This window comes from Mesoplodon densirostris, chromosome 3 (assembly GCF_025265405.1).
Source record: "Mesoplodon densirostris isolate mMesDen1 chromosome 3, mMesDen1 primary haplotype, whole genome shotgun sequence".
NCBI lineage: Eukaryota > Metazoa > Chordata > Mammalia > Artiodactyla > Ziphiidae > Mesoplodon > Mesoplodon densirostris.
The window spans coordinates 47,433,299-47,446,722 of NC_082663.1; the positions used below are offsets into that span (position 1 = coordinate 47,433,299).

The 13,424-nt window shown below is 37.8% G+C and overlaps 1 protein-coding gene across 2 annotated transcripts in view; it reads right to left on the bottom strand.

The window, feature by feature from the left end:
- PDE4D (phosphodiesterase 4D) overlaps positions 1 to 13,424 on the bottom strand; it is a 578,516-nt gene that overhangs the window by 215,440 nt on the left and 349,652 nt on the right. The gene's annotated exons all lie outside the window — the stretch shown is intronic.

A 13,424-nucleotide genomic window follows, 5' to 3' on the forward strand; every position in this document is an offset into this window, starting at 1 on the left:
GTTACTAGTTAGCACTGAAAATGTGGCTAGTGCAAGTGAGGAACTGAATGCCACTTTTATTTAATTTTAATTAATTTAAATTAAGAGAAAGTCACCTGGGGTAGTGGTTATCATCTTGACCAGTGCAGCTCTTGAGCAATCTTTACAAAACTTCAGTTTTAAATTTTCCAAGGGAAGACAATGTTTTATATAACTGAAAAAAAAAATCTACTCTAAGCTTGGGGGCAAAAGAGCATTGATATATTAACGTAACAAAAATACTTGATTGTTCGGCAAAGACCCTAAATGGAAAGATTTGCCCAAATGGCCATCAAGATTCTCCAACCCTGAAAGGGAAATAAAGATTTTAGTTTAATTGCTTTGCTTATTATATTCTCACCTAGAGGCTACTGTGCCTGCCAGAAAATGCCAAAAGGTATGGTCTAGCAGCAGCTGCTGATTGAAATCACTATATTCAGGGTCAAGATACCTGGATTCTAATTCATGGCATGCATGTGTGTGCACATGCAAGACACATTTTTGAGCAGAATTTTGTGATTTCAGAAACTGAGTTAATATTTTCCATTGTTTCCTTACATGATTGTTTTGAGGATCAACTATTAAACTTCAGAGGAGAATTCTATGTCAGCTATAAAGATTATACAGACGTCAGGCAATTTTAAGAATATATTCCTTTCTATATACATCACTTCCCAAAGAGTGTACCGAAACTTAGAGCCACAAAGGGCAAAACAAGGTGGACCTTGTAAATATCCTGAACTTGAACTGATGTCTTTGAGGTTTGTTCATGAAGCTTTAAGACATCCTTTCACCACTTTCAAAGTGCTTCGGTGTTTGGAGTGCTGGGTTATAGACAAGCTGTCTGTCTGGGAAACATCAGGTTCCTTTCCTGGATAAATATAGTACAAGATGGCTACCTTTAAACAAATGTAAAACAAACAAACAAACAAACAAAAACCACCAAGAAATAGTGAAACATGTAGGAAATTTTATCTAATCTCTATAGTAGGTGGGAGAAATGAATGGAAACTCAATATATTGAAGATAAATAATGAGCATGAAAAGACGTAAAACAAAAGTGTGCTGTCAGCACATGGAATTAACTCCGTGATTTGATGCAAAAGAGTTCTTTTTACCAACTGCCTTCTTTTTTAGCTTCTGTAAAAATGTACTCATAATTGAAAATAACAGTGATTGAGTGAAAGTTTTATTGAACTTTTAAAAAAATCACCACAGGAACCTTTAGGTAACACATAAATCATAATGTTTGTTTTCTGATTTTCCTGGCAAAAAAAACAAAAAATCAAACAAAGGAACAAAAAATAACCAGCCAAACAAACAAAACTGGCCCTGGTGGATAGAACAAATTCAGTCTGGAGTTCTCTAAGTCCCAAAGGAGGAATCGATGTTGAGACACGGAAACATGAAATCTGCATGCAGCCCTGTTCTCCCTGGAAGGAAAACTAGGAGCTAAAAGGGCTTTGGGTCTTGGGATCATTCATAACATTTACTAGCAGGTGACATCATGCACTGAACTGCTTAAATGATTTTCTGTCACAGTGTAGACTCCCACATTTGCAGAGATGTAAACAGATGTCCTTTCTTTTTCTGCTTTTTTCAAAATTAATTCTTATTGGAGTATAGTTGGTTTACAATGTTGTGTTAGTTTCTGCTGTACCGCAAAGTGAATCAGTTATACGTATACGTATATCCCCTCTTTTTTTAGATTTCCTTCCCATTTAGGTCACCAAAGAGCATTGACAGAGTTCCCTGTGCTATACAGTAGGTTCTCATTAGTTACCTATTTTATACATAGTACTGTATATATGTCAATCCCAATCTCCCCATTCATCCCACCCCCTCAGTACCCATAAGTTTGTTGTCTACATCTGTGTCTCTATTTCTGCTTTGCAAATAAGTTTATCTGTACCATTTTTCTGGATTCCACATATAAGCGATATTATACGATATTTATTTTTCTCTTTCTGACTTACTTCACTCTATATGACAGTCTCTAGGTCTATCCACGTCTCTGCAAATGGCACTATTTTCTTCATATTTATGGCTGAGTAACATTCCATTGCATATATGTACCACATCTTCTTTATCTATTCCTCTGTTGACGGACATCTAGGTTGCTTCCATGTCTTGGCTATTGTAAATACTGCTGCAATGAACATTGGGGTGCATGTATCTTTTTGAATTATGGATTTCTCCAGGTATAAGCCTAGGAGTGGGATTGCTGGATCATATGGTAGTTCTACTTTTAGTTTTTTGAGGAACCTCCATACTGTTCTCCATAGTGGTTGTATCAATTTACATTCCCACCAACAGAGTAGGAGGGTTCCTTTTTCTCCAAACCCTCTTTAGCATTTATTGTTTGTAGATTTTTTGATGATGGCCATTCTGACTGGTGTGAGGTGATATCTCATTGTAGTTTTCATTTGCATTTCTCCAATAATTAGTGATGTTGAGCATCTTTTTCATGTGTTTATTGTCCATCTGTATGTCTTCTTTGGAGAAATGTCTATTTAGATGTTCCCCCCAATTTTTGATTGGCTTCTTTGTTTTTTTTTTAAATACCTAGGAATAAACCTACCTAAGGAGGCAAACACCTGTACTCAGAAAACTATAAGATACTGATGAAAGAAATCAAAGACAACACAGATGGAGAGATATACCATGTTCCTGGATTGGAAGAATCAATATTGTGGAAATGACTATATTCCCAAAGCAATCTACAGATTCAATGCAATCCGTATCAAATTACCAATGGCATTTTTCACAGAATTAGAACAAAAATTTTTACAGTTTGTATGGAAACACAAAAGACCCTGAATAGCCAAAGCAATCGTGAGAAAGAAAAATGGAGCTGGAGGAATCACGTTCTCTGACTTCTGACTATACTACAAAGCTACAGTAATCAGGACAGTATGGGACTGGCACAAAAAGATCAATGGAACAGGATAGAAAGCCCAGAGATAAACCCACACACCTATGGTCACCTAATCTATGACAAAGGAGGCAAGAATATACAATGGAGAAAAGACAGTCTCTTCAACAAGTGGTGCTGGGAAAACTGGACAGCTACATGTAAAAGAATGAAATTACAACACTCCCTAACACCATACACAAAAATAAACTCAAAATGGATCAAAGACCTAAATGTAAGGCTGGGCACTATAAAACTCTTAGAGGAAAATAGAGGCAGAACACTCTTTGACATACATTGCAGCAAGATCTTTTTTGATCCACCACCCAGGGTAATGAAAATTAAAACAAAAATAAACAAATGGGATCTCATTAAACTTAAAAGCTTTTGCATGGCAAAGGAAACCATAAACAAAACAAAAAGACAACCCTCAGAATGGGAGAAAATGTTTGCAAACAAAGCTACAGACAAGGGATTAATCTCCAAAATATACAAACAGCTCATGCAGCTCTTTTTCTGCTTTTAACTCCTCTACTTCCATTGACAGGTTGTAGGAGTTAAGGTCTTACATATGTCTAGACATAACTATCCAGTAGTCAATGACAACAAATTTTTCTTCATCCAAGATTAAGAAAACCCTGAAGTCTCAAGACAATGAATGGGAAGCTGACACAAAGCTTGAGAGAAACCGCAATAGGCAGATGGAATAATTGGGGATATTTCTTCAGTGAATCTCACCTCAACCATGCCACAAAGTGCCAGGAATCTGATAGCAAAGCCCAGTGTTCGATATTCTTGACCTGTCTGAAGACAAGTTTTTCTTTTTTTCTGAAGAAAAACCACAGGCATGGTTGAAGGCTCTCTTTCTTCATATTTGTAATAGCATATCTTTAAATTTTCATCTTACAGGGATTTAGTGAGGATGATTTACTAACAATCCCTGGTATATCTTATCTCAAGAAGCACATCACATAAATGTTCCAGTAGTGTGATTATTTTTCCTTATATGGCTCATACAACTGTACAGGAGGCACTGAGAAAAATTCACTAAGGATCTAAGACTGTCAAACAAAATCAATAGCTAAAGTGATTGATGTATTAGTGGAAAGGGGGATTTACATAGGAATATCAATATTGACTGGGTAAATGTCCTTTTCTATCTGGGTAAGTATCTAGAATTTTTTTTAAATGACAGGAATGCATCATCCAAACAAAATTTTTGTCTTGTTTCCATGGGTCTATGGTGTCGTCGAATGATACCCAGACATGAAGTAGGTACTGTCAATATTTGCTGAGTGAAAGCATGACACTCTCATTCAAAAATGCAGCCAATCGGGCCTCCCTGGTGGTGCAGTGGTTGAGAGTCCGCCTGCCGATGCAGGGGACACGGGTTCGTGCCCTGGTCCGGGAAGATCCCACATGCCGCGGAGCGGCTGGGCCCGTGAACCATGGCCGCTGAGCCTGCACATCCGGAGCCTGTGCTCCGCAGCGGGAGAGGCCACAGCAGTGAGAGGTCCGCGTACCGCAAAAAAAAAAAAAAAAGAAAAGAAAAGCAGCCAGTCAACACACTTATTTAGAATGTGGGAGAAGACACAGATTACCTCCATTGGAAATCAGCTTTCTCCTTTCTCCTGACCTGTCACCATTTGCTCCATTCCCACCACCCACTATCAAGATTTAAAGTTCAGAAAATTTTCATTTTATAACACTAGAGCATGGTTTTGACTTTAGTCTTCTTTAGTACATGGAGGAAAGAGCGTTGGGATAAAAAAGCAAGTGAGAGTCCCCAGGCACAGTATCTATAACTGACAGAACTAGATCCTCTTGTGTAATGGCCATTTGTCCATTACAAGAAGCAGGAAAAGCTCATAATTTTCAACTTGGTTCATTCATCTAGGGCCACACTGCACTGAGAGCACTATGCAGGTTACTGTGCTTTTTTCATTGAAGATGGTTTTCAAATGTTCCTAATTTTAGTTGCATAGTTAATTTTATTCATACTTTGCTCTTAGAGATTATGTTCTTTGTATACACTGCATAATAAGCCAGCTCTTCCTTGACCAAGTTTGATATGAGTTTGCTCTCTAGCAGGGATTTGATCTCATAAAATTATGTAGTAATCACTTTTATTATTAAGCTACCATTCTCTCACATTTTTTAAAAAAGTAGATGTTACCCTGTGTAAAGTATTAAGTCTGAGGTAAAAGCATAACTGCATAGTCAATCATTTACAAGTTTAAATAGTTTATCTTCACAGTGCCTTTTTTTCTAAAGTTATGGGAGTTGAGGAACACTCAGGTAACTATTTTTCTGTTTTTTTTTTTTTTTTTTTTCACAATTAAAACTAGAGTCCAAACACTGAGGAGCATACTGGGTATGAAGGAAATTCAGAAAAGAAAATTGGATGCTAAATATTAGGGCAAACTCTCCTAAAGACATAATAGCATTTTAATAACCTTAGCATGGAAATAATGAATTACTGGCAAGTTTTGTCAATCTCAATTTCTTTTTCCGTCTGCCTTAAGAACTTTTCATAACTAATATTTATCTCTTCATGTCCCCTAAGACCTCAGGATATATCACTTTGGCAGTGATAAGCAAGGGATATTAGAACACATAATTAATTTGTTGTTTTAAAAGACTGGAGCATAGCACAATGATACTAAACAAATGCTGTGGTAATGCATTAAAATCGACTGTTTTTACCTTGTGTCATTAACAAACATGGTCATTCAAAATGTCAGAATATTAGAGCTTCCTTTTTATGATTTTTAAAGTACAAGATTAGAAATATAAAATGTGTATTCAGCTGCTATTGTTAATTCCTTAATTCAAAAATTGAATAAGCATGTTTACCTAATTTATAAGTATTATTTTACCATTTATGGGCCTCCTGTTTTTTGAGCTAGAAATAAAACGACCCCAGGGACTGAACAGAGAAGTGGAATTTTTAAAACAACAGAAAGATGAAAAAAGGTAGCACAACTAGTAGTAGTACTCTAGTAGCCAATGACCTTAGAATATTCTGTCAATACACTTCTTGGGATTTAATGGCTAGTGTAAGTTTAGTGTCTGTATCAATACTTAATAATAATAATAATAGTAGTAGCCAACCCTCAAGGAGTGGAAGAAAAATCCTAGTTTATCTGGCTCACTACCAAAATGATATCACTCTTGATAATAATGAATTATTTGTCTACCTGGGGTCCTAACAGAATTAAGGATAGGATAAATTCTCAATTCTAGAGCTCATCTGGAAGTTCATGGCTTTGACAATCTGCTGAATTTTTTCTTTCTCTTAACAAAATTTCTCTTCACACAAAGATTTGATTTAGCTCCACTCCTAAGGACACAAATAAACACCCTAATCCAGAGGTTCTCAAAACTTCTTCAATTCATGATACCCTTAGCACCTCAGTAGTTTTTTACAGCACCCCACTGGCCAAAAGAAATAACTACCAGTGGCAATTCTTAAGAATTTAGTTCAAACGATTTAATAAGGTTTTGCCTCCACAACTGAGCGCTCGTTGAGTCCTGCACAACTTCTCACTCCGGAATGAGCCTGGATGTTCTGCCTCCCTCACTTCCTGGTCCACGCTGATTTTTGTGCATTGCTTGCTTCTTATCACAGCAATTGTCAATAACCCAGTTTTGCAAAGATATGATGTCATGGAAAGAAAAGGAATGACCTAAAGGTGAAACTGGGAACTATTTCAAGCTGTTAGTTCTCCAGGTGACTGACAGATGTTTCTGCGTTTCCCTTGAAAATTTAAAATACCTCTGGAACCCGTGTGAGTTCCCTGTGGTGGTCCAGGGTACCTCAGCACATGTCCTGGCCCTAGTTTCATTACTCTTAAACCATTGAGTGAGGGGTGAGGACACTCCCTCAGTTGGGAAAACTCAGGAATTGAGGAAGGAATTATTTGACCACAGCACCTTTCTGTGTTTACATGATGGTAGAGGACTTTCAAATGGCAGATCAAGGTTAGAAAAGAGACAGATGCTCATCGGTGCTAATAAGATCTAAAAATATAGTTAGGTGGGGTTAACAGACTTTTCATGTAGATCCAGTGAGGACTAGAACCTTTGTAGTGCAACATTTATTTTTATTTTTATTTATTTTTATTTTTTTTATTTTTTGGGGGTAGGCGGGCCTCTCACTGTTGTGGCCTCTCCCGTTGCGGAGCACAGGCTCCAGACACGCAGGCTCAGCGGCCATGGCTCATGAGCCCAGCCGCTCCGCGGCATGTGGGATCCTCCCAGACCAGGGCACGAACCCGTGTCCCCTGCATCGGCAGTCGGACTCTCAACCACTGCACCACCAGGGAAGTCCTCTTTTTATTTTTATTTTCAGAGATACCTTAGTAAGACTAATGAAGAATAATGTAACCTGTAATAGAATTGATGAATAGGTATATAAGCGATCATTCTTCCTTTTTCAAACTCAGGACTAGAGGCAATACCACCTTCTACCCCATAGTCATAGGAAGAGGCCAGGAACAGCTACAACTGGAAACTCACAAAGACTCAAGAGGTGGTGAGGTACTTCGTAAGTGCTAAAGAAAGGGTAGAAATTTGAGTTGGGGATGGGGATAGTGTTTCCTAGCTGAAAGAATGCCCACATGGGGCACCCCAAAGCCTTGATAAATGAGGTCCTATACTTCTGTAGGGTGATGGGGACTAATTAGCTAGACTGCCAAGTGTGCCCCAGCTTTTTACGGTACATTGAGTCCGCTCACTTCCCCTTCATTGCCCCTCCCACACCCTCCCCGGTATGTGTCAGTATGTAGATATGAGTAAAGAGCAACTTGGATCATCTTTGGATTCTCTGTGTTAGTGTTTATTCAGCAGAAGATGGGGACTAGAGGTCCATTATCCAGATGAATTGAAACGTGTTTTTAACTGATGTGGTTTGACAGGCAGTTTGTATTCAATAAACTCATAGTTTTATGATTAAATTCTATTTGTTTTGTTACTGATAATTCTCCTGTTAATTTTTCCAGGGACTCGTATCTATGTATTTGTAAATACAAATAACATATCATTGAATGAAGTGCAGCAACAGAAGTAACTGTTATCCAGAAGTTAAAATAGTTTTAAATGCATTCTGAAGAATTTAAGAGGGGAAAAAAAAAACTGCACATATTTAATGTAATTATCCATCTAATCTGTAATTTTCTTCATGTTTCTTCATGACAGCACTTGGGCAACCTTCTGTTATCTAGTTGTTTCTACTCTTATAAAATACTTTTTGACTCTTAATGATAGTTTTTCTTTTTAATAATAATTCTTTTTTATAAATTTACTTATTTATTTTTGGCTGTGTTGGGTCTTCGTTTCTGTGCGAGGGCTTTCTCTAGTTGTGGCAGGCGGGGACCACTCTTCATCACGGTGCGTGGGCCTCTCACTATCGCGGCCTCTCTTGCTGCAGAGCACAGGATCCAGACGCGCAGGCTCAGTGGTTGTGGCTCACGGGCCCAGTTGCTCCGTGGCATGTGGGATCTTCCCAGACCAGGGCTCGAACCCGTGTCCCCTGCATTGGCAGGCAGATTCTCAACCACTGCACCACCAGGGAAGCCCTTAATGATAGTTTAAGTTTACTTTTCATGTATTTATTTCTTTACTGTACTCATGCTAATCATTAAAATATTTTCCTATTTCTTATTATTCTTAAGAATTAAGTTGCTACTCGGGATTACATTTAACAAACTATGTGACAGCCTTCTGAGCAGAGGCTGCCAGGAACTTCTCTTCTGCCTTGTATAAGCTAATTTTTTTAGATGCTGAGTTTAGCCTAGTTCTATAGACTTGAGTCAGTTGCATAGTTTGCAAGAGTCAGTTGCATATTTTCTTTATTACTTCTCTGACCAATTTGAGCTTGTATCTTCTTTTATTCTTAAACTATAAATCGAAACTAAATTTTCATAGCGCCAAGTCATTCATTTGATCAATTGGATTTGGTGAACAGGTACTCCTGTTTCTCAGCAGTTTTGCCACAATAGTTCACAGCACTTTATGGCATTTGCAAATAATGTTCTCGTAGAAATGATCGAAATGTGTGTTGTGTTTTTCAAGAAGTTTAAGCTCTCAGGACCTTGGGTCTGTAAAACAGCATTATAATGTCCCTCTGCAGAGGACTATGGAAAGTATCAAATGAGATTACAGATGTGAAACACTTAGAAGAATGAAGAGTGATGTACACATGCAACGTACGCTGTGATTATTATTACTACCATTATTAGTCTTATTTTCTTCTTATGCCTCAGCTATTTAATCAGTATCTATTTATAGAAGATAAGATAATGCCATCCTGTCTTATAGGAGGTAATTATCTTCCTTCTCTCTTTACCAACAAATTAAACAATAATATTTCAACTTAAAGAGCAGTTAATGGTTTTCCAAAACACTTCATTCAAATAGATAATAACAGACTTTCATTGCTACTGTTTGTATTTGAAATTTCTAAGGGATTTTCTCAATAGGAAAGCTTAACTAGAACAGTTAAGTATAAAATCATCAAAAGTGATTAAAATATATAATAATGTCATTCTCTATAAAGTGCCATTGAATTAAAGACACTGAACAATCTTCCCAGCATTATCATGAACTAGGTAAGAAAATGGAGGTTTACATATGGCCACATGTGAAGTCAAATGAAGAGAAAGGATAACACTTTATCTGTAGATGGAATGTATAGTAACAGATTGAAGACTGAAATGGTAGTTATTTATTCTATTCACCTTGCTTCTCATAGAAACATCTCCCTAGTAGAAAGTATGCTTTTCAGGAGTCAGTTAGTGTCAAAGGAAAACGTTGTAGCTGCAATATAAATACCCAGGGGGAATGAGAAAGCTGAACATGTCAAGACATTATTTTTCAACAAAATATAGAGTTGCATCACGGTCTAATCAGATTTGTCACTCTTATGTGAGTCCAATCAGATAAAGGAACTCTTGAATAGGTACAGGGAAAAATGAGGTCATCCTCGTAAGTTTACTTTGGAAAGAAAAGCACTATTTAGCTGTTAAATATTGTAGCCTTTTCATAAAATGCACAAATACACACTGGTATCCAAAAATCAATTTGCTATAATTTTAGAAAATATCAATAGAATACATAACTATGTAAAACAGAGTCTACTAAGTCACTGTGAGTTTGTCCCTGGCCTCTATCAAAAGCCCAGTTATTTCACCTTTGATGAAGTTGGAGGAGATGACTTTCAACCTGGTCATTCATCTATTCAACATTATATATAATTATCTATAGGGCTTTTCAGCATTTTTCTTTTCTACTCACCCCTATTCTGTTCTCTTTTTATAATTGCAGTGTGGGTCTTTTAAGCTTTTTCCCCGTTCTCAAGCTGCCCCATCACTTTTTCCTTTAGTCATCGATGGCTATACTTTCTTTTTCTTTTTTTTTGCTTTAATTGAAGTGTAGTTGATTTACAATGCTGTGCCAATGTCTTCTGTACACCAAAGTGACTCAGTTATCCACATATATACATTCTTTTTTTATATACTTTCTACTTGCATGAAAAAGTAGAGATCATAAGCCATCAATTCTCTAAACATTTCAGCCATCCATCTCCAAATTTATATCTCCCCCTTTCACTTTTTTTCATTGTTCTAAAGAATGCAGTACTTGTCTCTACTACTTTTTCAAGGTTAGTCCCTTTACTTAGGCTCATGATCATATTTTTATCAGCAGCTACAACTCCATACTTAACCTCTATGTCCCTCAGCTTAAGTGTTCTGAATTCAAAAAAATTTCCCTTGAACCTAATTCTCCCTCAAGCAGCTTTAGTTTTTCTTTTCCTCTTTAACTTACTAATCTTTTAAAGAGATGGCTGCACTTGCTGCTATCTCCACTTTCAATTCACTCCTTCACTAATTCTTCTATTACCCCACTAAGATGCTTCTCCCACTGGTCCTCCCAAATCTAGTCATTACAGAAGGGAATTGGTTCTTCTAATTTCCCCTCACCCTCCACACTGTTGTTTCTGCTCTCTGTCCTTGTCCTTTAATTGTTGCCTTGTTTCTCCTAGAGTTCTGGCCTCAAAGTGTAAAAGCCAAATTCATTATGTCATTATGTTGGCCACTCTATCCTGTGTTCCCATGTCAACATCACCATTCATTTACTTGTTCGGGGTCAAAACGTCAAGATTCTCTCTGATTCTCCTTGCCCACTGGCTGTCTCCTAACATGCACACGCGTGCACACACACACACACACACACACACACACACATACCATTCTGTAAGCCTATTGCTTCTTGCATCTGGACTAACCTCATCCTATCCCCCTCCCTTGACCTGGGCCTCCATCATATTTAACCTGCTTTGCTTCTATGAATTTCAACAAGATCTATTTCCCTGTAATCATTTCATTCTATACAATCATTCAACAATAGAGTAATCAGAAGCAATAAAAACAAGAATGCTATCACGTGATCCCAGCTAAAAACCTGTGGCTCTGAGGTCCCATACACTGTATTCCAACCTTCTGTTTCTTCTGCCACACTTCCCTACTCACACCAAGCAGTCATCCCTTAATTGAGCCATGATTTCCCTCACCCCACATTATCTAAATGTTGCCCCCTTCACCTGACTATCCCTGGCTGGCAAACTCTCCTTCTCTTCTTTTCTCTCATAAATGCCTCAAGGATGGTGCTCACCAGATTTTATTCCAAAGGTCTAAAGTGTCAGCCCTTTTGCCCTGCCTCTCCCCCTACCCCCATGCAGATGGGGAGCTTTAAACACACCATAGCTTTTCAGTAAGTATTTTTATTACGTATGAATGAATAAACAAATGTCTTAATTTTCAAACCTAAGAAAATGGGATAAAAATAACCTAGAAATAAAGCCGATGGGAAAAAGAAGTTGTTTTGTAGTGAAGGAGAGTGGACGCCATCAATACAATGAATTAATGCTGAATATGTACTAATTAGTGAGTGTGAAGGAACAGTTGAACAGGAAAGTCTCAATTTCCAGAAGGCAATTAGGGGCTATAGATCTGGAGCTCAACTGAGGTTGCAGGGCCAGAGATACTGAGCAGTAAGTCATCTGATGAAGGCTGATAGTCGGACACATATACAAACGAGTTTTCTAAAGCAGAGCCCAGAGGGCCAGGGGCTACACTTTGGGGAAATATGTGAAGGGGTGATAAGAGAAGCTGGTGAAGAAGAGGTCTGTGAACAGTAGGGAAGAGAGCACACGAGAGTGACGGCAGCTAGGAGATGAAATGCACCTTGTATTTCCTTTAATAACCGGCGTCATGCCTTCTGCTTTATGGGTGACCAATAAACATTACTTGAATTAATGGATTTTCAGAGGTCAGTATGATTCGAAGATAGATTTCAGAATATTAAGGCAACAACAACATATAAGGAAATACAGAGGATAGATGTAGATCTTGGGGTGGGGTTGGAAGGATGGGCAGAGATATGATTATGGAGAAGTTTTACTGCCAAAAACAACAGATAAAAAAAGAGAGCAGATTGGATAGTTTTTGAAAGATGGTGGAGACCTGTGCATAGAGGCAGGTGATGAGATGCTTTTACCTGTAGACCACAAGGACAGAAATTAGGACTTACATACTGTCTTTTTCACTAATTATTTGATCTAAAACCTGTCATTTCATAAGATTATTAGTTATCTGAGACAAGAACTCTGTCTTAGAGTTTTCTTCTATCTCCTGCAGTTCTCAAAGACAGTTACACAATGTGAATTTCATAATTCAGAATTTGAACCAAAGTGATTGTACTTTAGTTGCCCATTCCTAGGGAGAAGAGAGTGTTGTCATTTTACAACCATTAATAAATGGCAACCAAAAGCCATAGGTTGGGAAGTGAGTAAAGCACAATTTCATGTCTAGAATCCCATAGAGACCTATTAAGATACCTTGAGGATCTGTTAGAATACCAAGAATAACACTAGACCCTCGGGAACCCCATACAGTTCCTATAAGATGTACTGCAACCTGTGCTGAGTTTTTGAGATGGTGTCATAAGAAGATGGTGATGTTATCAGACAAATGCCTAGATGCAGAGGAGGAAAGTAGACACTAACTCTACACAGAGGCAGAGTGACCACCAATGACAGTGCAGGTATTGAGTGAGAGTTAGATCCTATTTAGAAGCCTCCAGAAACTAGGAAAGTAATGAACACTACAGTAAGCACAAGACAATGAGCTAATGATGGTATATGATCTGCAAATCTGCTTATCAGTTTTAATTAATTTCCAAGCTGTGGCATGTCTAAAATGATATTCAAGTCTGTCTAATGTTTTCTGTACTTGCCTCCCGTGATTAATATTCCAAAAATGGTTTAATTTAGGCAAACCTTCACAAAGATTTCAAATGAACTGGCAAACCAGGGCTAACATCTGCACAGTACATCAATGGAGATATATTCAAAGGGCTATACATGCTAATATCACAGGGACTTGCAAACTGAGTTTAAAGCCTGTCAAAATATTCGAAAACATTCACATGG